Below are 23821 nucleotides of genomic sequence, written 5' to 3' on the forward strand. Positions count from 1 at the left end.
AATATGGTGTATTACATTGATTGATTTGCATATATTGAAGAATCCTGGCATCCCTGGGATAAATCTCACTTGATCATGGTGTATTATCCTTTAAATACGTTGTTGGGTTCTGTTTGCTAGTATTTTGTTGAAGATTTTTGTATCTATTTTCATCAATGATATTGGTCTGTAATTTTCTGTTTTTTAGTATCTTTGTCTGGTTTTGGTATCAGGGTGATGGTGGCCTCATAGAATGAGTTTGGCAGTGTTTCTTCCTCCACAATTTTCTGGAAGAGTTTGAGAAGGATGGGTGTTAGCTCTTCTCTAAATGTTTGGTAGAATTCAGCTGTGAAGCCATCTGGTCCTGGACTTCTGTTTGTTGGAAGACTTTTAATCACAGTTTCAATTTCATTACTTGTGATTGGTCTGTTCATATTTTCTATTTCTTTCTGGTTCAGTCTTGGAAGGTTATACCTTTCTAAGAATTTGTCCATTTCTTCCAGGTTGTCCATTTTATTGGCATAGAGTTGCTTGTAGTAGTCTCTTAGGATGCTTTGTGTTTCTGCAGTGTCTGTTGTAACTTCTCCTTTTTCATTTCTAATTCTGTTGATTTGAGTCTTCTCACTCTTTTTCTTGATGAGTCTGGCTAATGGTTTACCAATTTTGTTTATCTTCTCAAAGAACCAGCTTTTAGTTTTATTGATCTTTGTTATTTTTTTCTTTGTTTCTATTTCATTTATTTCTACTATGATCTTTAAGATTTCTTTCCTTCTGCTAACTTTACGTTTTGTTTGTTCTTCTTTCTCTAGTTCCTTTAGGTGTAAGGTTAGATTGTTTATTTGAGATTTTTCTTGTTTCTTGAGGTAGGCTTGTATAGCTATCAACTTCCCTCTTAGAACTGCTTTTACTGCATCCCATAGGTTTTGGATCATCGTGTTTTTATTGTCATTTGTCTCTAGGTATTTATTGATTTCCTCTTTGATTTCTTCAGTGATCTCTTGGTTATTTTGTAACTTATTGTTTAGACTCCATGTGTTTGTGTTTTTTACGGTTTTTTTTCCTGTAATTCATTTCTAATCTCATAGCGTTGTGATCAGAAAAGATGCTTGATATGATTTCAATTTTCTTAAATTTACTGAGGCTTGATTTGTGACCCAAGATGTGACCCTGGAGAATGTTCTGTGTGCACTTGAGAAGAAAATGTAATCTGCTGTTTTTGGATGGAATGTCCTATAAATATCAATTAAATCTGGTCTATTGTGTCATTTAAAGCTTCTGTTTCCTTATTTATTTTCATTTTGGATGATCTGTCCATTGGTGTAAGTGAGGTGTTAAAGTCCCCCACTCTTATTGTGTTACTGTTGATTTGCTGTTTTATAGCTGTTAGCAATTGCCTTATGTATTGAGGTGCTCCTATGTTGGGTGCATATATATTTATAATTGTTATATCTTCTTCTTGGATTGATCCCTTGATCATTATGTAGTGTCCTTCCTTGTCTCTTGTAACATTCTTTATTTTAAAGTCTATTTTATCTGATATGAGTATTGCTACTCCAGCTTTCTTTTGATTTCCATTTACATGAAATATCTTTCTCTGTCCCCTCACTTTCAGTTTGTATGTGTCCCTAGGTCTGAAGTGGGTCTCTTGTAGACAGCATATATATGGATCTTGTTTTTGTATCCATTGAGCAAGCCTGTGTCTTTTGGTTGGAGCATTTAATCCATTCACGTTTAAGGTAATTATCTATATGTATGTTCCTATGACCATTTTCTTAATTGTTTTGGGTTTGTTTTTGTAGGTCCTTCTCTTCTCTTGTGTTTCCCACTTAGAGAAGTTCCTTTAGCATTTGTTGTAGAGCTGGTTTGGTGGTGCTGAATTCTCTTAGGTTTTGCTTGTCTGTAAAGCTTTTGATTTCTCCATGGAATCTGAATGAGATATCTTGCCAGGTAGAGTAATCTTGGTTGTAGGTTCTTCCCTTTCATCACTTTAAGTATATCATGCCACTCCCTTCTGGCTTGTAGAGTTTCTTCTGAGAAATCAGCTGTTAAGCTTATGGGAGTTCCCTTGTATGTTATTTGTCGTTTTTCCCTTGCTGCTTTTAATAATTTTTCTTTGCCTTTAATTTTTGCCAATTTGATTACTGTGTATCTTGGCGTGTTTCTCCTTGGGTTTATCCTGTATGGGACTCTCTGCCCTTCCTGGACTTGGGTGGCTATTTCCTTTCCCATGTTAAGGAAGTTTTCGACTATAATCTCTTCAAATATTTTCTCTGGTCCTCTCTCTCTCTCTTCTCCTTCTCGGATCCCTATAATGCGAATGTTGTTTCATTTCATATTGTCCCAGAGGTCTCTTAGGCTGTCTTCATTTCTTTTGATTATTTTTTCTTTATTCTGTTCCACAGCAGTGAATTCCACCATTCTGTCTTCCAGGTCACTTATCCGTTCTTCTGCCTCAGTTATTCTGCTATTGATTCCTTCTAGTGTAGTTTTCATTTCAGTTATTGTACTGTTCATCTCTGTTTGTTCTTTAATTCTTCTAGGTCTTTGTCAAACATTCCTTGCATCTTCTCGATCTTTGCCTCCATTCTTTTTCTAAGGTCCTGGATCATCTTCACTATCATTATTCTGAATTCTTTTTCTGGAAGGTTGCCTATAGCCACTTCTTTTAGTTGTTTTTCTGGGGTTTTATCTTGTTCCTTCATCTGGTACACAGCCCTCTGCCTTTTCATCTTGTCTTTCCGTGAATGTGGTTTTTATTCCACAGGCTGCAGGATTGTAGCTCTTCTTGCTTCTGCTGTCTGCCCTCTGGTGGATGTGGCTATCTAAGAGGGTTGTGCAAGTTTCCTGATGGGAGGGAGTGGTGGTGGGTAGAGCTGACTCTTGCTGTGGTGGGCAGAGCTCAGTAAAACTTTAAGCCACTTGACTGCTCATGGGTGGGGCTGGGTTCCCTCTCTGTTAGTTGTTTGGCCCGAGGTAACCCAACACTGGAGCCTATCTGGTCTCTTTGCTGGGGTAATGGCAGTTTCTGGGAGGGCTCACGGCAAGGAGTACTTCCCAGAACTTCTGCTGCCAGTGTCCTTGTCCCCACGGTGAGCCACAGCCACCGTCCGCCTCTGCAGGAGACCCTCCAACACTAGCAGGTAGGTCTGGTTCAGTCTCCCCTGGGATCACTGCTCCTTCCCCTGGGTCCCGATGCACACACTACTTTGTGTGTGCCCTCCAAGAGTGGAGTCTCTGTTTCCCCTAGTCCAGTCAAAGTCCTGCAATCAATCAAATCCCACTAAGCTTCAAAGTCTGATTCTCTAGGAATTCCTCCTCCCGTTGCTGGACGCACAGGTTGGGAAGCCTCATGTGGGGCTCAGAACCTTCACTCCAGTGGGTGGACTTCTGTGGTATAAGTGTTCTCCAGTCTGTGAGTCACCCACCCAGCAGTTACGGGATTTGATTTTACTGTGATTGCTCCCCTCCTACCATCTCATTGTGGCTTCTCCTTTGTCTTTGGATGTGGGGTATCTTTTTTGGTGAGTTCCAGTGTCCTCCTCTCGATGATTGTCCAGCAGCTAGTTGTGATTCTGGTGTTCTCGCAAGAGGGGGTGAGAGCACATCGTTCTACTCCGCCATCTTGATTCCAATCCTAGCCTCCTGCAGTCTTAAGGTTCTCAAATTTACAGACCTAGAGCAGAGGCAGTAAATAGATAAAAATATCCAGATATTGTTGATTCTGCTTTGGTTAAATTTAATTCCAGATTATAGCAGAGGTGCCCTATATGTCAATAACAGGAACTTTGGGCAGATGAGATGTTGACACAGACATTTTAAGATTATAATACATTAAGCTGATCAGGCAGCTTATTAGAGAGATTAAGATCAAAGACAGACTCTATTAACCAATCAGATGTTTTGAGGACAGCCATAAATGTAAACATTAGCCAGGTTGGGGCAAAGGTCCCTTCTTGACAGATTTATGTTTCTTATCATGATGAAATTTCTGCCTAGTGTGCATTTAAGAAGTTCACCAGTTACATCATTTTTTTTTAAAGACTTTTTTTTGGTACGGACCATTTTTAAAGTCTCTATTGAATTTGTTACAATATTGCTTCCGTTTTTTTCTGTTTTTTCTTTTGTCTTGGTTTTTTGGCCACAAGGCATGTGAGATCTTAGCTCCCCGACCAGGGATCGAACCCACACCCCCTGCATTGGAAGGTGAAGTCTTAATCACTGGACTGCCAGAGAAGTCCCCAACAGTTATATCTTGATTTTTAACTACAATAGTTTATTGTTATATTATCCTTAATTTTGAGACAATGCTGCTTGTTTTACTTGTTTGTTTTAAGAAATTGTATTTCCTCATTGTTACAGGAAGTTCAGTTTGAATTAACTCATCAAAGTAACTGATCTTATTGTAATTAATTCAACAATTATACAGGACTCTCCATATTCTCTTGGAGTTAAGAAAAATACATCTATTTTCTTCCTTTCATGGGCTATGATTGTAAAATAAATCATGATTTTTATCAGAATCTTCCTTTCCTGGTATTTATCTTGAAAAAAATATCAACCTACACAAAAGTAGAATGAACAATACAATGAACCTCCATGTACCCATTATCCAGATTCAATAATCATCAAGAAGTTGCCACAGTTTAGCACACTTTAAAATCCAAGCATAAATTTAGTTTTATGTTTAACAGTGCAAATCAGTCTCTTGAAGCAGCTGCCTCTCAGGTCTCAGGTCCAAAGGCACTGACACCTCAGGCATCTACCTCTGTGCAGAGACAGAGCTATTCTCTCCCCAGGGCACACCTCAGGGTATTTCTACTTCTAATTTTAATTTTTCTTTATTTTTATGCTTCATTGGTTATGTGGGTTTTTAAAAATTATTATTACACATATAGTATGTACACACTATAATCCATCATACACTACATGGAGTTATTATTTATTCTTTGTTTTAAGTTCCCAGTCTCTTCTTACCTCTGAGGTTACTGCTGTTCATATGAACAGGTTAATTTCTATCATTCAGTGCTTTTCTGCATATCCACACCAATATGTGCAAATATATGGTATCAGTTATTAAGCCCTTGTCTCTCAGCTCCAACCTCCCTCTGTGTTTTGTAATGCTGGGATTGTAACTCTGCAAACCACATTTCTCCTTTACTCCCTAGCTTCCTGTCAGGATCCTTGTTTCCTTCCAGTTTGCTAATGGACCCCATGAGAATCACTTGACCAATACTCTTCAGTCCTGCAGCCACAGCCATGGCCCCAGACAGTAGCTGAATACAACTTATAGTTTTTCCAACAACTGCAGAACAAGAGTCATCACACCTCCTAACCTAGAGTTCTCCAAGTTCTCTTTCAGTTATCTGGTTAGCAAATTGGTGTCGAGTTCACCATTATTTTATATTTAATCATATATAAAATCATATAATCAAATATAAAACTATATTGTTTCTCTCTTCTGACAACTAGACCCTGACTGACACAGAAATATACACATGTTGGAATTTTTTCTTCTCCTTATTTCTGGATGGTTTACAATAAATGGGATAATCCTTGCCCATTACTTTGCAGCTTGCATTTTTCACTTAATGTTTCATGGACATCTTTCTAGATCAACATGTGTGTAACTGTAAGTAAGTCTTCTCAATAGCTGCATAATATTCCATTATATAGACAGAATGTAATCTATTCAACCATTCACCTGTTGATGGATGTACAAGTCCTGATTTCTGCTATTACCAAAAATTGCTACAATAAACATCCTTGTTCATATATCCCTTTACACTAATACATTTGTTTCTATTAAAAAATTACTGAACGTGGGATTGCAGTGTCAATGAATAACAGTGACATCCCATGTACGGAACCAAATTGGCCACACTCTTCAGTATATCACACACTATCATTACCAGTTCATTCAATGCCCTTCTTTTGTTTTATATTTTCCTCTGTTACTGCTATTCCCATTTCCTTTTCTTTTCTATAAGCCCCCATTCTAGCGTCCTTTCCATGGCCACCTTATACCTAACAAAAATTTCCTGATTGTTTTAAAAATATCCTTTTATAGTTGGTTTATTTGAATCAGAATCCAAACAAGGTCTACAGCATTGTATTTTGTTTGTTCTGTCTCTTGATTCTCTCAGTTTATAAAAGTGCCCTCTCACCTTTTCAACTACCCCTTCCTGCCCTGCCATGCCATTTATTTGTTGAAATAAATGATTGTTTGTCCTACAGAATATTCCAGATTCTGGACTTGGTTGATTTTTAAGTATTGCTTAACAAGTTAAGTATTGCTTAACTTGCTCTTCTTTTCTTATTTTTTGTAGACTGAAAGTTAAAGGCTTGGTTATATTTAAGCTCAATTTTTTTGTGTGGAGGATTCTTTATAGGTGGTGAGGTGTACTTCATATTACATGATTGTCCTTAATGTCAAGTTGTTCCACTCACAATGACACTGAGATTGGTGCATGAATTCAAGTATTGTCAGCCTGATCCACTCATTATAAAGTTCCCCATCAGCCTTTCACCTAATAGTTTTAGCAGCCATTAATGAACATTCCTTAGAGCCACTGTCTCATTAGGGTTTACAAAAATGGTGACTTTCTTATTCTATCATTCCTCCTGCATTTAGTAACTAAAATTCCTCAACTAAGAATCTTCCCTTATCAACTATTTAGTTACCCTAAAACACAGTTCAAATAGAAAAGAGAGGCTGGTACGTTTTCTTAAGCAGTAGATTTAAGTTGTCCAATACTTCCTATGATATCAGTATTTGGATTTTTTAACTTTTAGTTATTTATATATTGCTAGAAAAAATTCCTTCCCTCTAGATTTTCAGTTTATTACCATGGAATGCACAAAATATTCTTGTATAACTCTTCTGACTTCTACCATATCTCCTTTTTCAAACTTTAAAGTGGTATGTGTATGCATATGTATGTGTATATATGGGTGTGTGTGTGTGCATCTGTGTTTGTATTTTAATTTATCTTTACAAAGAGCCAGTTTAGGTTTATATATATTTTTGGCGACCCCAGAAGTTATTTTCCCTTCTATAGGTCACTTCGTAAGTGATTCCAAGTACTCACATTTGTTTCACGTTTGGAGCTAGTCTGGAGGGTGGGTAGGGAATTTCTTAGGTAATTTATAGTTCCAAATTACCTTTCTGGTTCGTTTCCTCTGCACAGATTCAACTTCTAGTACCTAATTTTACTATCCAGAGCCAATTTAGAAATCATCAGGAAAACATTCCGCTGCTTTTTACCTCTCGTCAACAAATTTATCTGCAGTCTTGCCTTTTTTTTCTTTTTTTCAGGTTTTCAAAGAGGTTTATTACCAACGGGAGGAGCAGCCTGCCTGCGAGGCTGGAGGCCCGCGGTGGGCCCGTGCGAGGCCTCCCGCTCAGGTGCTGCTCCGCGTGGGGCTCTTCCCCGGCCCGCCCCGCTTGGGCAGCATGGTGGCGCTGGGTTGGCGGGGCATCCTCTGGCTGGATCCTTCCCGGACGCCGCGTTCTGTAAGCGCCGGGCCTCCGCCGCCGAGGGCACCGCTGCCTTTGTTTCTCCCTCGGGTCTCAGGCACGCCGGGCGTGAGCAGGGGCACGGCCGCGGGGTCTTGGGGCTCGCTCGCCAGCCTCTGCCCGGCGCACATGCACTGAGCATCTGGAAGACGGCGAGGGGCACCACGTTCAGCTTCAGCACGTCCACCAGGATCTTGCACACGTCGGGGTCCATGGCGCCGCCCGCCGCCTGCGCCAGCTTGAACAGCTCCATCTCCTCGGCGCCCAGCACCTTCTTCCGCCGCAGCGCCAGGTTCTGCAGGTCCGCCTCCAGCCCCGGGGGCGCCCGCGCCCGCGCCCGCGCCCGCGCCGCCATCTGCGGACGGCGGAGGATGCGTGTCCGCATTCTTGCCTTTTTTTAAAAACCCTATTCCCATTCCCTCTCACCACAGTGAAAGTTGGTAATTATTCAACTAGGCATTGCATCTATCCCTCCCACATTCCTACAGACCTTGGGTCATTAATGAATGATTCTCAATTATCATTAAATTCTATCAACTGACTTCCTTCAGTCTGTCAACAGGCTTAAGTCTCTCCCATCTTAGTCGAACAGACACCTCCCTTTATCCTATGTTCCCTTCTAGTTACCTCTGTATGTCTTTTCTTCTCATTACAGCCAGCCCACTGAAAACATAATCTATTGTTTCCACTCATAATCTTTCCTCCACCCCCATTACTTCCCCAAATCTCCTCTTGCCAAAGTCAGCAGCGGTTTCTTCCTTGCTGAAAAACAGTGCACTCACCACAGCATCTGATGCTCTTGACCTCCTTGAAATGCTTTCCTTTCTCCACTTTCTTGGACCCCATCCTCACACTTTCCCTGATTATTCTTCTACTTTTCTGGCCATTCCTTCTTAGCCTCCTCTGCAGATTCCTCTTCCTTTCTGGAATAGAGAAGTCCTTCAGATGTCAGACTTCCCACTGTCCTTAGCCTTCTTTCCCCACTTACCCTGGAAGACAATGGCACCAATTAATCTTTACCGGGAGATGGCTTCCAGAGTTGAACTCTGGTCCAAAACATTCTGAGGAGGTCTTCTGTGTCCACACTGGACTTGCCTAGATGTCCTAGAGGCACCACAAAGGCAAAATGTCCAAGTCTGAACTCATCATTTTTCCTCAAAACTTGTTTTTCCTCCCATCCTTCCCTCTTGATAAATGATACTGCCATCTATCCAGTTATCCATGCCAGAGAGCTGATGTGATGGCATGAGATAGTATGATTACAAAACAGAAAAGCCACTCGATTTTGCAAGTAAAAAGAAGATTTATCATATGCTTAAGGATAAGTTCATGGAAGGCATTTATAAGAATTATAATCAGGTCTCAAAGGAATCTCCTCAAAATCTCTATCTCCCAAGTTCACTTGAATTTTTTTTAAGTTTTTATTTTTTTGGCTTTCATCTGTTTCCTCCCTCTGTGAACTAGATTTTTCTGCTAATATATGGCTCACTAAGACTAACACCAATCCAGCATGACCTTTCAGGGAAAGCTCACAACAGCATTTCCCTGTTCATACCAGGAGAGAGTCACATTGCCCCAACCTACCCAACTCAAGTGGTGCAAACATGTCTGCCTATGTCCTCTGCCTTAGCTGGATCTGTAGATGAGAACAGATGCTTTTTCGAATGCGTTGTGGGAAAGCTAGGCTATACGTCGAGAGTTAGTCCTTGACTTTTGACTCTTCACACACCCTCACATCTAAGAAATAATGATGAAGTTCTGTCAAGTCTACTTTTCTAATATTTTCCAAACCTAGCCACTTCTCTTCATTCCCCTCTCTCACTTCTCTAGTTAAGGCTGCCCCTTCCTAGGTCCTTCCAATGTGTCCCTATATTCAGTCCCTCTTTCTTCACATCCATCCTCTACACTGCAGCCAGAGTGACCTTTTTAAAGTACCAATATGATAACATCACTTCTTTACTTAAATCTTTTCATAGAACATGTCAAGGCTGACACCTGACATGTCAAGGTGTCTGTAGGTCAATTCAAACTCCTTATTATGACTATATTAGTTTCCCAGGGCTGATGTAACAGATTACCACAAACTTCATGACTTAAAACCATGGAAGTTTATTCTTTTACAGTTCTGGAGGCTAGAAGTCCAAAATCAAGATGTTGCCACGGCCATGCTTCCTCTGAAATCTCTTGGGAAGAACACTTCCTCACCTTCTTCTAGATTCTGATGACTCCTGGCAATCTTTGGCGTTCCTTGGCTTGAGCTGCATCATTCCAAACTCTACCTTCATCTTCACATGGCCTTCTTTTCTGTGTGTCTGAGTCCTCTCCTCTTCTTATAAGGACACCAGTCACTGGTTCCAGGGCCCACCCTAAATCCAGAATGACTTCATCTGAGATCCTTAACTGATTACATCAGCAAAGACCCTATTTCTAAATAACCTCACATTCTGAGGTTCCAGGTAAATATGAATTTTGGGGGGAATACTCCTCAACCCACTACAATGGCCTACAGGTGTCTTTTATGATGATATGATATGGTATCTACTCATCTCTCCAGCCTCATCTCTTACCATTCTCCAGCTCTCATATAATCTCTAGTCATAGTAAGCCCCTTGCAATTCTGGAACCACAAGATGCTCTTTCTTACTTCTGGATTTTTGCATTTCCTGCCCACTTCTGTTTGGAATCCTTGCAGTCTACCTTTGCCTGGGTCTTACTATTTTTCAGATTCAGCTGCTCTAGGAAGTCTTCCCAAATCTCACCCATCATTGCCATATGCTCTCCTTACCCACAAATTCCCATTTTACCTTCCACTTACCTCAATCATAGCGTGTATCCCACTATTTAGTAATTTTAATTGTCTCACTTCTCCTGTAGGTCTCTTTTCTCAATTCTTTGCCACCGAAACAATCAATAAGGGACGAATCATTTCTTGTTTTCTTTTCATTTGCTTTTGTATTCTCACTGCCTAACACAGTGACTAATAGGCACTCTACAAGTGATTATAGAATGAATGAATGAATGTCTTTGAAAAGTGGTTCACATATGGTAAGAATTTCTAGGTGTTAAAGCTGATATGCAATAGCATCTGTGGTGGTTTCTTTATTCAGATTTGTCCTTTAGAGAGAATAATAACTTCGTCTGAGAAAATTGAGGGAAGCGCTCCATGAATATTGAATATTATATTAGGCAGTATTAAATTACCCCATTTAGTTTTGGTGTTGCATGTGTTGAAAACCCACTTTGATCTGACCATAGCGCTATTCATTTTGATTATCCTTAGATCAAATAATGTAAGATTCTCAATTACAGTCATAAATTTGAATGATATAATTACCATATGAATGGGTTTGAATTCCATATTAATATTAACCTTAAAAAATTATGTGAGTTTTTTCTAAAGAGAAGAAAAGCCTCTATTGAAATTGGAAAACGTGTATACCTACAAGTGAAAGAACTTGAAATAGAGCCTTAAAGAAAAGAGAAAAGTTAAAGTAGATAGTATTGATTACTTTCAGGTAACTCACCACTCTCATCACCAATAGAATTTAAATTATACAAGCACTTTGAATAAAATGAGGACAAATGTTATTAAGAAGATCACATTCCTTTTAGTTAGTCATTTTTGGAATAAAAGGCTCCCCAGATTCTTGAATGTTTTCCTTTTTGGTTGATATAGCATCAAGGATTATACAAGTGTGTAGCAGGCACATATACTTATATATGAGTTGTCTGAACTAAAAGAGCCTACAAGCTAATTGTGGTGAAGGACATCAACAAGTAGGACATCAAGAGTGGGGACAGTTTCTGGAGGCCCTTGGCCTCCTTACGAACCCTGAGACCCAGTCATGGGTAAGTTCTTGTAGCTGTGTTTAAGGGAGTTGTAATGACCTGCCAAAGGGCAGCTGGGGAGATCAATGGGATGTGGTGAGGTACTCCAGACTAACACAAACGCAAGCTCCCAAGAAGCATCAAGAACAAAATAACTCAAAGGTGGAGAAACTGAGCTGTGATGAGACCAAGAAAGGGGAGTTCATGATGGTCACCTGGTTTTCAGATTGTGCTCTGGGAACCTACTCAGCAAAATGGAAGAGCATGACTTGTAGAGAAAAAGAACTACACTTTTCCTTCACTTTTCCGTCCTTCCTCTCATCTTTCTCTGTATCTCCGTCTCTATCCTCTTTCTTTCTCTTCTCTCTAACTCACACTACTCTCTTTGTTCCTCTCTGGATTACTGGAAAATTGAAATAAAAGCAAAGACAAATCCCTGCTCTTCACATAACCTTTCCCTGTTGCCTATCTCCCTGTGAACAAAGGCCATAGCTGGAAAGAACTAGATATTCTCTTATAACCTTCATTTCTGAAAATCTATTCATTCAGTGTGTTTTTTGTCATTCATTCATTTGTTCATCATTCAACATTCGACATTTATTGAGCCTCTAATGTTTTAGGTATATAATTTGTCTTCCAGATCAATTATTTTCAATCTGTTTCTTTTTAAGTTATGCAAACTTTTTTTCCAGTAAAAGATTGCTGATGTTCAATATGGAAAACATGACAACTGCACTGAATGAACTGGGGGTGGGGAGGGACACAGAACTTGGCCAACTCCTACCCTGCCCTATTCTGCAGCCCCTGAAGGATGCTATGTGGAGTATAGCACACACACCACTGTTCTATAATGAGCACACTCTCATACATTGCATTGGAAATGTGAATTAGTACAACGACTTTGAAAACAGTCTGACACATAAAGTGAAAGATACGTCCACCCAGTTCTACCCCAGGGTATACACCTAAGACTGAAACTCACACATATGAGAACCACGGGACATGTCAAGAGTAAGCACAGTTCATAAGAGCCTCAAAATGGACCCAGTTTTAATTTCCATCAACAGTAGAATGGGACCTCCCTGGTGGCGCAGTAGTTAAGAATCCGCCTGCCAATGCAGGGGACATGGGTTTGAGCCCTGGTCTAGGAAGATCCCACATGCCGCGGAGCAACAAAGCCTGTGTGCCACAGCTACTGAGCCTGCGCTCTAGAGCCCGCAAGCCACAACTACTGAGCCCGCACTCCTAGAGCCTGTGCTCCACAACGAGAGAAGCTACTGCAATGAGAAGCGTGGGCACCGCAATGAAGAGTAGCCTCCGGTCGATGCAACTAGAGAAAGCCCACACAGAGCAACGAAGACCCAATGCAGCCAAAAATAAATAATTAATTTACAAAAAAAACACAAAACTGTAGAATGGATAAGTAAAATTGTGGTAAAGAACAATTACAGTGGATAAACTACATGGAGCAACGTGGATGAATGTAACAATGTTTAATGACAGAAACAAGAAAAAAATAATATGGACAATATGGTTGCATTTACATAAAGTTCAAAAGTAAGCAAAACTAAACTACATTATTGAGGAGATGCACACGGAGAAGGTTTGAAAGACTAGAAAGAAGAACAAAGAAGTAATTACTATAAAATCAGGTGAAGTTACTTCCAGGGGAGATGAAAAGGGATGTTACTGGCAAAGGTCACAGGGAGTAGTAGGTGCTTTGGGGATGCTAGCATTGTCTTATCCCTTACTCTGGGAAGTGATCACACTACTGTTTGTATTATTTCTTGACTTAGTGGGGTGATTATACCTGCATTTGTTTTCTAATTATTCATTAAACATACTTTATGTTTTACATCTTTTCCATAACATTTCTTGCTTGTTTAAATGGCTAAGCAAACAAAATACCATTGCTCGATTCCAGGGGGGTGGGGCAGTAGGGAAAGGGACCAACTTTGACGATTTTGGAGTCTCTAGCTCCTGGCACAATGTCTACACCAGGCGAAAGGTCTATAAATGCTGGCTCAACCAAACTGGCTTAGGCAATGTGACATGATTTGAAAGAATAAATATCTTGCAGAGCCCACAGGCTACACCCAAAATTCTCATCTTTACTCCATGTCAAAGACAAAATGCTGCTGTGGTTTTGTGATTCCGTTTATCTTACTATGCATTATTTAATTTATACTGAGTAAAAAATATTTATTTTCTTTGGGGACATCAGTGTTTTTAACTGACTTTTGTTTGTTTAACTCAGTACTGACCTTTAATTTCAAACTTCGTAAAAATTTTTCTAAATCTAGACAAAACAATTGACCTCAGTCTCTAGCACAGCCAAACACATACTAAAAGTTGGCGGATATAGACACATAGTGTACGTGTGTTCTTGATTTTCCGTTTCTCCTTAAAAGATTGACCAAAGGAAACTCTGGTTATTTGTGGGTTAATTTTGTTCTAATTGAGAATTCACTGTATTCTATGTTATGCAACTAAATTAAAATACTTCATTTACTTTAGATAATAGCTACATCTTTCTATTGGTCAATTATTAACGACCAATCAGATTCTTTACCTGGTTTAATCTTATCTATGATAATAACCAATCCTCTGAAAATTATTAGCCTCAGATGCAATTACAAAAATGTTGAGATATTTTAATAGTTTTCAATGTTTTTAAACATAGAATTAATTGAAAAAAATAATTTATATATACATCATGTATAATGTTGTGGTTTTTTTCAATAGTTTAATTTTATTTATTTGTCATACATGATAGCTGTAACAGCCTTAACATAAATTGAAATAAAATGAAGAAAATTTCACTCATAAGTCCAAATCAAACTGTTTGCAGTATTAATTATACAATTTAGTTCCCTATTTTTTTAATTAATGAGATCATTTTAAAAGATATGTTAGTCTTTGCTCTTCTATAAACTAGAAAGAAAAATATTTCATATTTTTCGTTTCCTACTTAGTTCAAAATTATATGTAGGATTGACAACAAATGTTAAGAATTCTATGTATGCTCTTATATTCCAGTGTATAAATTGTCCTATGAACATTCACCCATAAGACAAAGATCTGAAATAAAATACATCAAAAATAAACCAAAATGAATAAGTGGTTATGTTTATCTCATATAAATTCTAGAAACAATGTAGGTGTCCTAAGTGATATCATGTTCTCATAACTTATCCTTGCATCTTCTATCCAATTATTAAATATAAATGACATTTATTTAAAGTTATAGAAGAGAAACTTAAAAGCTTTTGCACAGCAAAGGAAACCATAAACAAGACCAAAAGACAACCCTCAGAATGGGAGAAAATATTTGCAAATGAAGCAACTGACAAAGGATTAATCTCCAAAATTTACAAGCAGCTCAAGCAGCTCAATAACAAAAAAACAAACAACCCAATCCAAAAATGGGCAGAAGACCTAAACAGACATTTGTCCAAAGAAGATATACAGACTGCCAACAAACACATGAAAGAATGCTCAACATCATTAATCATTAGAGAAATGCAAATCAAAACTACAATGAGATATCATCTCATACCAGTCAGAATGGCCATCATCAAAAAATCTAGAAACAATAAATGCTGGAGAGGGTGTGGAGAAAAGGGAACACTCTTGCACTGTTGGTGGGAATGTAAATTGATACAGCCATTATGGAGAACAGTATGGAGGTTCCTTAAAAAACTACAAATAGAACTACCATACGACCCAGCAATCCCACTACTGGGCATATACCCTGAGAAAACCACAATTCAAAAACAGTCATGTACCAAAATGTTCATTGCAGCTCTATTTACAATAGCCAGAACATGGAAGCAACCTTAGTGTCCATCAACAGATGAATGGATAAAGAAGATGTGGCACATATATACAATGGAATATTACTCAGCCATAAAAAGAAATGAAATTGAGTTATTTGTAGTGAGGTGGATGGACTTAGAGTCTGTCATACAGAGTGAAGTAAGTCAGAAAGAGAAAAACAAACACCGTATGCTAACACATATATATGGAATCTAAGGGAAAAAAATGTCATGAAAAACCTAGGGGTAAGACGGGAATAAAGACACAGACCTACTACATGGACTTGAGGATATGGGGAGGGGGAAGGGTAAGCTGTGACAAAGTAAGAGAGTGGCCTGGACATATATACACTACCAAACGCAAAATAGATAGCTAGTGGGAAGCAGCCATATAGCACAGGATGATCAGCTCAGTGGTTTGTGACCACCTAGAGGGGTGGGATAGGGAGGGTGGGAGGGAGACGCAAGAGGGAGGAGATATGGGGATATATGTACAGCTGATTCACTTTGTTATAAAGCAGAAACTAACACACCATTGTAAAGCAATTATACTCCAATAAAGATGTTAAAAAATAAAATAAAATGAAGCCACAAAGAACTTTGCAGCCTACCTCACAGCAGCGTTGAGGAACAACGCATTGAAATAGTTTTGTAAACTGTGAAGTATTTAACCATTGGGGAGATTTATCGTGCGGATGGAACGTTTTAATTCACTAACTAAAGATAAATGCAATAAACCAGAAAAATCAGATGAGATGAAGACAAAGCCCAGTAAAGGTGGTCTTTGATGTAGAACACAAAGATTGAAAGTGTGATGGTGTTCCCTGGTGGGAAACTTCAATCTAGAATTAAGATTCAAGTGTTCCTATAAAGAGTCAACAAAGGAAGAAACAAAAACAGAAACAAAAAACCCTCAGTCTATTATCCAAAACAAAACAGGAACTTGCAAGCTAAGGAAAGGAGGGCTGAATGAGACTTATCTTGGGTTTAGAAGCAGAGCCCTCTGAGGCTCTGAGTGCCATTTTATTGTCCTCTGTGGAAGTGTGGGTGGAGGATTCATGTGAAAGCTCCTACTGCCAGTGCGCTCAATCACTGACAGAAAATCGCCCTGGTGTTGGGGGAAAAAACCTTTCATTTGGGGTATAGAAACTGAAAACAAGTTAAAATTAATGGTTACAGCATTTTAAAAAATCCTCCTTTCGTACCTCTATAAGGAATAAAAAAATATATATTGTTCACTATTAATGTTATCTAAACATTGCTGACTTATGCATTTGGACCATAATACAGAAAATGAACTTAAATATTTTTATCGTGATGTCTAAAAACACACAAAAATGTTTCATAATTAAAGCCTTAAATGACCCTATCTTTTCTTTTCTTCTCGCACCAGATCCTGGGACACAGGCTGCTTTCTTCATCCTTCATCCCTGTCCCCCTGGCCATAATCATGTTTGTTTTAAGGAATTTTCCTGCTGATCATTCTGGAAAACCTGTTTTATCTCCATTCTCTCCTCGGCTCTCAGGTAAGCTCCTTTTGTGTTCCCTGCATTCACTGTCTCCATTTTCGTTTTCCTCTTCAGTTTCCAGTCTGACCTGGACCTTCACCATCCACTGAAATAACCTTCTTATGGCCAAAGCAGTGAACTTGAAAGAGGTAAGACTGCAGGCAGATGTAGGTGAATAATGAAGGAGGCTATTACCCCAAACCTAGGTGAAAGAAAATGGCATCTGGAAACAAAGTGATGTCAGTGAGGGCCGATAAGCCTGGATTCCAGTTCTGAGTGAGAGAGAAATCACAGGTGACTGAGTGGGGCGATGCTGCCACTTCCCGATATCAGGAACAGCAAGTCTGTGTTGGTGGGGGCAGGGGGAGGAGAAGGGTTTATTAAACCGGCTCTGCACAGGCAAGATCACACTAAACACGAGTGAGGACTCTCCCATACCAGGTGTCTGATGGAGGGATCCCCCCTCTACAATGGGCAGGATGGTTTGGCCCCTTAAAGATTTCTAGAAAGTAAAACCAGAAGCCAGACCTTCTTTTCTAGAAACAAAGAAGGTTATTAATTCAAACAAAAGAATGCAATCCAATATCAAAGCAATACTGATGAGTGACAACGACTAAGGCTGGAATTTTCTGTCCAGAGATGTTGAACTGTTTCTGTTTCAGAAGACTACATTGCCACGTGAAAGATAATAATAACAGATATCATTTACTGAACATTTTATATACTAGAACTTAAAACATCATGCTAAGAATTTTTCATACAGTGTTTGGCTTATTCTTCATAGCAGTTATACAAGGTAGAGAATTAATATAATCACCATTTCAGAGGATGCTAAAACACACAAAACTGAGTTAAATACTTGGCTGAGGTCACTCAGCTGGCAAGTGATGGGGCTAGAAGTTTATCCCAGGCAATCTGATGCCAGAACCCACCCTCCTAATTGCTCAGGTGCCTGAGTGTCATTCACCTATTTCTGGGACTTGTGTTCTTGGAGGTGATCTATGAGGATCACACGCTCCTCTGATGAGATAGCTCTGCAGATAAGGAGGAAGAATCTGAAAGTTGGGGAGTCTAACTGTGGGTCAAACCTAAGAAAGTGAGGTGACCGAGATTATTAAGAAGCTCCCTATTGCATCCTGGACAGTGAGGTCCTTTCTGGTTATAAGCCGGCCTAAACTGGTTTTCCTGCTTAGTGTGAAGAACAAAAGAGAGATCTAATCAGAAAGTCTTGTGAAGGGGCAATATATCAGTGTATCAGAGGAAGGGTGAAGGGGCAGTTCTCGAACGCAAGGTCTTATTTTTTTTTTTCTCACAAGAAAGTTTATATTTAAAATAAAAAAAAAAATCAGTCATGGAGGCATTCAAGTAGTAATAATGTTATACAGATTTTGCTCTTCCTTTATATCAAGACAGATTTGCAAGGCCTTCTGTGGTGGAGCAGTGGTTAAGAATCCGCCTGCCAATGCAGGGGACACGGGTTTGAGCCCTGGTCTGGGAAGATCCCACATGCTGCAGAGCAACTAAGCGTGTGCGCCACAACTACTGAGCCTGTGCTCTAGAGCCCGCGAGCCACAACTACTGAGGCCATGTGCACAACTACTGAAGCCCGCGTGCCTAGAGCCCGTGCTCTGTAACAAGTGAAGCCACCACAATGAGAAGCCCACTCACCGTAACGAAGAGCAGCCCCCGCTCGTGGCAACTAGAGAAAGCCCGTGCGCAGCAACGAAGACCCAACACAGCCAAAAATAAATACATAAATTTATTTATTTAAAAAAAAGACAGATTTGTACAAGTGTTTGCAATAGTTTGTATACAACCTGCAGTCCTTTATATATATACATATGTATATAAAATAAATTTTGTTTTTAGATTTGATTTTAAGATGGAAGTAGTCACGCTAATTGGTATGCGTACAGGCCCAAGTGATCCACCGGCAACACATTTATGAATACAAATTTTACAGGCAAGAACATTTTCATACATCTATCTGTATCTGTCTATAGACAGATATAGTAAGAAAATAAACTTAAAAATTAACACAAGGAAGTCTACTTTGTCAAGCTAACCCCTTATGTACTGGTGGTCATTTTGCTTTTATTGCAGAGGTGCAAAACGGAGCAACAAACTTGAATAAAATTTCATAACCCTTGTGAAAATAATCCAAACCCCAGGGATTACTCTACTTTGCTTCTAGTTGTTTCTCTTATTTTCAGTGGCTCAGGTTTCTATCAGAAAAGACAGATTTTACTGTAAAGCATGCTTAGTTTATTTTTCTGTATAGGGGAGAAAGTGTTCGACTCTGTGATTAGATGGTCACTAACATGAACAAGAAGAATCAGGTACAATTTTTGTTTAAAACAAAGAAAAATCCCCAAAATTCTGGGGATCTGGCATTCACCAAACATCCTTTGGAAGATTCCAAAGTTAAATCCCTTAAAAAGGAGAGGGAAAAAGAAATGAAATGCCAGTGTCTTTGCAAGGTCTTATTGATCAAGGAAGATAAAATCAGCCCCTCCACAATAAGAGAGAGTAAATGGTTGTAGTGACAGAAAGAGAGTTGAAGTCTCCACAAAATGAGGAGTCCTTAATATTTTACAGGACTAACCATGTGATCCCATTCAAATGCATGTTTCAGTCCCTTTTTAAAGTAGCATTTTTTACCTTTTTAAACATACAATTATAAATAAGGCCCCCTTTCTTCTTCCCTGATAAGTATCACAAAATTTTATCTCTGCTTCCTAAGTGTCAGGAGACCCTCTTCTCCTTACCTGAAAGTCCTGAGGCTACAACTTCCCTACTGACCAGAGGATCTCAGATTGTCCTCTTAAGAATAAAAGGAATCATACAACCTTGGTGTGGTAGGGAACTGGGGTGTGATGGTCCTTTGGCTACTGGCTGGTGAGCATTTCCCTCCTCCCTTATTGCCATGCAATTGTTGGAAATAACAAAGATTTATTTTTAAATTTTGAGTCTGTGGTCTTTTTTTTCATACCAATTGGATACCAGCTTGGCAGAATCTGGAGCCATGTAGACCCTGAGGGTGGCCTAGGTAGACTATGGAATCACTCCTTACATTGTCTCCACTACCCAGGGATGCCATATTAATTTCTGCCTCAAGCTGTTTTCAGATCAGAAAGACTTGATTTTTCTGGCAGGGATCATAAACCGTAGGTGTCTGTCCAGAATCTACGCCAGTTCTCTCCACTTCTTATCACTTTCCTACATAACCCTTAAAAATTGGGTAACTTTTTGTCTGTAGGGTAAAGTGACTTTCTACATGAACTCTTCAGTCCAAGAGTCAGGAAGGGAGGTCTACTCTGAGCTCATTTTGTTTTAGACACATGAAGCAAGGAGAACCCTAGTGGCCAGATTGTGTTTTCTACAGAGCATTCCTCATTAAAAGGAACTCGAGCTCCTCGGAGAAGTGGCTGATTCCAGAGACTACCAGGTTCATATCAAAAGAACTCAGGAGGGACTTCCCTGGTGGCTCAGTGGTTAAGAATCCGCCAGCCATGGGCTTCCCTGGTGGCGCAGTGGTTGAGAGTCCGCCTGCCGATGAGGGGACATGGGTTCGTGTCCCGGTCCAGGAAGATCCCACATGCCGTGGAGCGGCTGGGCCCGTGAGCCATGGCCACTGAGCCTGCGCGTCCAGAGCCTGTGCTCCACAACGGGAGAGGCCACAACAGCGAGAGGCCCACGTACCGCAAAAAAAAAAAAAAAAAAGAATCCACCTGCCAATGCAGGGGACACGGGTTCGAGCCCTGGTCCGGGAAGATCCCATATGCCGCAGAGCAACTAAGCCTATGAGCCACAACTACTGAGCCTGTGCTCTAGAGCCTGCGAGCCACAACTACTGAGCCTGTGTGCCACAACTACTGAAGCCTGTATGCCTAGAGCCCACTGCAATGAGAAACCCATGCACCACAACCAAGAGTAGCCCCCCGTTCGCTGCAGCTAGAGAAAGCCCGCGCACAGCAGTGAATACCCAACGCAGCCAAAAATATGTAATTAATTAATTAAAAAGAAAAACCTCAGGAGTCTTCTAGAATAAACTCTCACTGGCCAAGAATGGTTAATTTGAACATCACTAAGGTTAATAACTGCAACAGATTAAAACACATCAAATGTATTTAAGCCTTGTGTTTAAAATAATACTTTAAAAAACTCCAACTAATTTGTCACTTTTGGAGGGTGCTAGCGAACTGATTCATTAAACTTGAAAACTGGTAACTAGAGCAAAGAAGTAATCATTACTCCTGTATTTCCTATACATACTACTTCAGAGTAACCAATACTTGACAAGCAAACTTTCTCTTTATAGAATTACACATGGAAAGAAGGAACAATAGAAATAGAATATCAGCATCTTGCAATCTCTAATGAATTCATCTAGTCAATGATCATCAGTGGCTGCTAACATCACAAAGAACACAATTGGACTTTCTGTGCCACCTGATAGAAGTACACACAACACTACTCACAAAATTGTCCTGGAGCTCAGTCATCTTGGAACCGGTGGAGGCCTGCTGGAAATAGGACTTCTAAAACAACAAATATGTCTGGAAGGCTGTGGTCCAAGGCCATTTTTGCTGGCTATAAGTGGGGTCTATGGAACCAGAGGGAACACAAAGCTCTCTTGAAAACTGAAGATGTATATGCTCCAGATGAAACTGAATTCTATCTAAGCAAGAGATGTGCTAATGTATACAAAGCAAAGAACAACACAGTAACTCCTGGTGGAAAGACTAACAAAACCAGAGTAATCTGAGGAAAGATAACTCATGTTCATGGAAACACTGGCACGGTTTGTGCCAAATTCCGAAGCAATCTTCCTGCTAAGGCCATTGGACACAGAATCCATGTGATGCTGTACCCTTCAAGGACTTAAACTTATTGAAAGTAAAAAAATAAAAGTGTGGATCTGTTCTCTTGTAAAAAACTAAAAAACAATTGTTGGAAATTAAAAAGCCAATGTCAATCAGGTTATTCATTAGATCCAATTTACAGGAAACTTAAAGGACACAGGAACATGTTAAATGACAAGACCAGGATGCAAACTCCAGTGGACAATGGAAACTATGGGAAATACAACCCAATTTCTTCAACAACAACAAGAAGATTCATGGGCATATTAATCAAGGTTCTCCAGAGAAACAGAACCAATAGTATAGATAGATAGGTAGATAGATAGATCAATCTAGAGAAGAGTGGATTATTATAAGAAATTGGCTCACATGATTATGGTGACTGACAAGTCCTAAGATCTGCAGTCAGCAAGCTGGAGACCCAGGAGAGCTGATGGTATACTTCTGTTCCAAAGGCCAGCAGTTTCTAGACCCAAGAGAAGCTGAACCCAGTTCGAACCCAAACGCAAAGGGAAACAACGATAATCCAGCTTAAAGGCAGTCAGTAAGTGGAATTCTCCCTTATTCAGGAGAGGGTCAGCCTTTTGTGCTACTCAGAGCATCAACTGATTGTGTGAAGCCCACCCCCATTAGGGAGAGCAAGCTGCTTTACACAGTCTACTTATTTAAATGTTAAATTCGGGACTTCCGGGAATATGGCGGAAGAGTACGACGCGGAGATCACCTTCCTCCCCACAGATACACCAGAAATACATCTACACGTGGAACAACTCCTACAGAACACCTACTGAACGCTGGCAGAAGACCTCAGACCTCCCAAAAAGCAACAAACCCCCAACGAACCTGGGTAGGGCAAAAGAAAAAAGAATAAACAGAGACAAAAGGATAGGGACGGGACCTGCACCAGTGGGAGGGAGCCGTGAAGGAGGAAAGTTTTCCACACAATAGGAAGCCCCTTCGCAGGCGGAGACTGCCAGTGGCGGAGGGGGAAAGCCTCGGAGCTGTGGAGGAGAGCACAGCAACAGGGGTGCGGAGGTCAAAGCAGAGAGATTCCCACACAGAGGATCAGGGCCGACCGGCACTCACCAGTCCGAGAGGCTTGTCTGCTCAGCCGCTGGGGCGGGCGGGGCTGGGAGATGAGGCTCGGGCTTCGGTCGGAGCGCAGGGAGAGGACTGGGGTTGGCGGCGTGAACACAGCCTGCAGGGGGTTAGTGCGCCACGGCTAGCCGGGAGGGAGTCCGGGAATGTCTGAAGCTGCCGAAGAAACAAGAGACTTTTTCTTGCCTCTTTGTTTCCTGGTGCGCGAGGAGAGGGGATTAAGAGCGCTGCTTGAAGGAGCTCTAGAGACGGGCGCGAGCCGCGACTAAAAGCGCAGACCCCAGAGACGGGCAGGAGACGCTAAGGCTGCTGCTGCCGCCACCAAGAAGCCTGTGTGCAAGCACAGGTCACTATCCACACCGCCTTTCCGGGGAGCCTGTCCAGCCCGCCACTGCCAGGGACCCGGGATCCAGGGACAACTTCCGCAGAAGAACGCACGGAGCGCCTCAGGCTGGTGCAACGTCACACCGGCCTCTGCAGCCGCAGGCCCGCCCCTCACTCCGTGCCCCTCCCTCCCCCCCGGCCTGAGTGCGCCAGAGCCCCCGAATCAGCGGCTCCTTTAACCCCGTCCTGTCTGACCGAAGAACAGACGCCTTCCGGCGACCTACACGCAGAGGCGGGGCCAAATCCAAAGCTGAGCCCCTGGGAGCTGTGAGAACAAAGAAGACAAAGGGAAATCTCTCCCAGCAGCCTCAGAAGCAGCGGATTAAAGCTCCACAATCAACTTGATGTACCCTGCATCTTTGGAATACGTGAATAGACAACAAATCATGCCAAATTGAGGAGGTGGACTTTGAGAGCAAGATTTATGATTTTTTTCCCCTTTTCCTCTTTTTCTGAGTGTGTATGTGTGAGATTTTGTGTGTATAGCTTTGCTTCCACCATTTGTCCTAGGGTTCTATCTGTCCGTTTTTTTATTGCTATTTTTCATTTTTTTCTTAATAATTATTTTTTATTTTAATAACTTTATTATATTATATCTTTATTTTACTTTACCTTCTTACTTCCTTTTTTCCTTCCTTCCTTCCTTCCCTCCTTCCTTCCTTCCTCCCTCCCTCCCTCCTTTCTTTCTTTCTTTGTTTCTACTTATATTAATTCTTTCTTTCTAGTTTTTCTCCCTTTTATTCTGAGCCATGTGGATGAAAGGCTCCTAGTGCTGCAGTCAGGAGTCAGTGCTGTGCCTCTGAGGTGGGAGAGCCAACTGCAGGA

General features: G+C 40.6%; 2 pseudogenes across 2 annotated transcripts; one reads left to right on the top strand and one right to left on the bottom strand.

Moving 5' to 3' along the window:
* Positions 1-7288: 7288 nt before the first annotated feature.
* LOC307184587 (mitotic-spindle organizing protein 2B-like) lies at positions 7289-7972 on the bottom strand (annotated as a pseudogene). Its single transcript has one exon. The product of its transcript is annotated as a mitotic-spindle organizing protein 2B-like (transcript).
* A 12387-nt stretch (positions 7973-20359) lies between these two features.
* LOC307183973 (large ribosomal subunit protein eL33-like) lies at positions 20360-21816 on the top strand (annotated as a pseudogene). The gene has a single exon. The product of its transcript is annotated as a large ribosomal subunit protein eL33-like (transcript).
* The last annotated feature ends 2005 nt before the right edge of the window (positions 21817-23821 follow it).

This window comes from Stenella coeruleoalba (assembly GCF_951394435.1).
Source record: "Stenella coeruleoalba genome assembly, chromosome: 3".
NCBI lineage: Eukaryota > Metazoa > Chordata > Mammalia > Artiodactyla > Delphinidae > Stenella > Stenella coeruleoalba.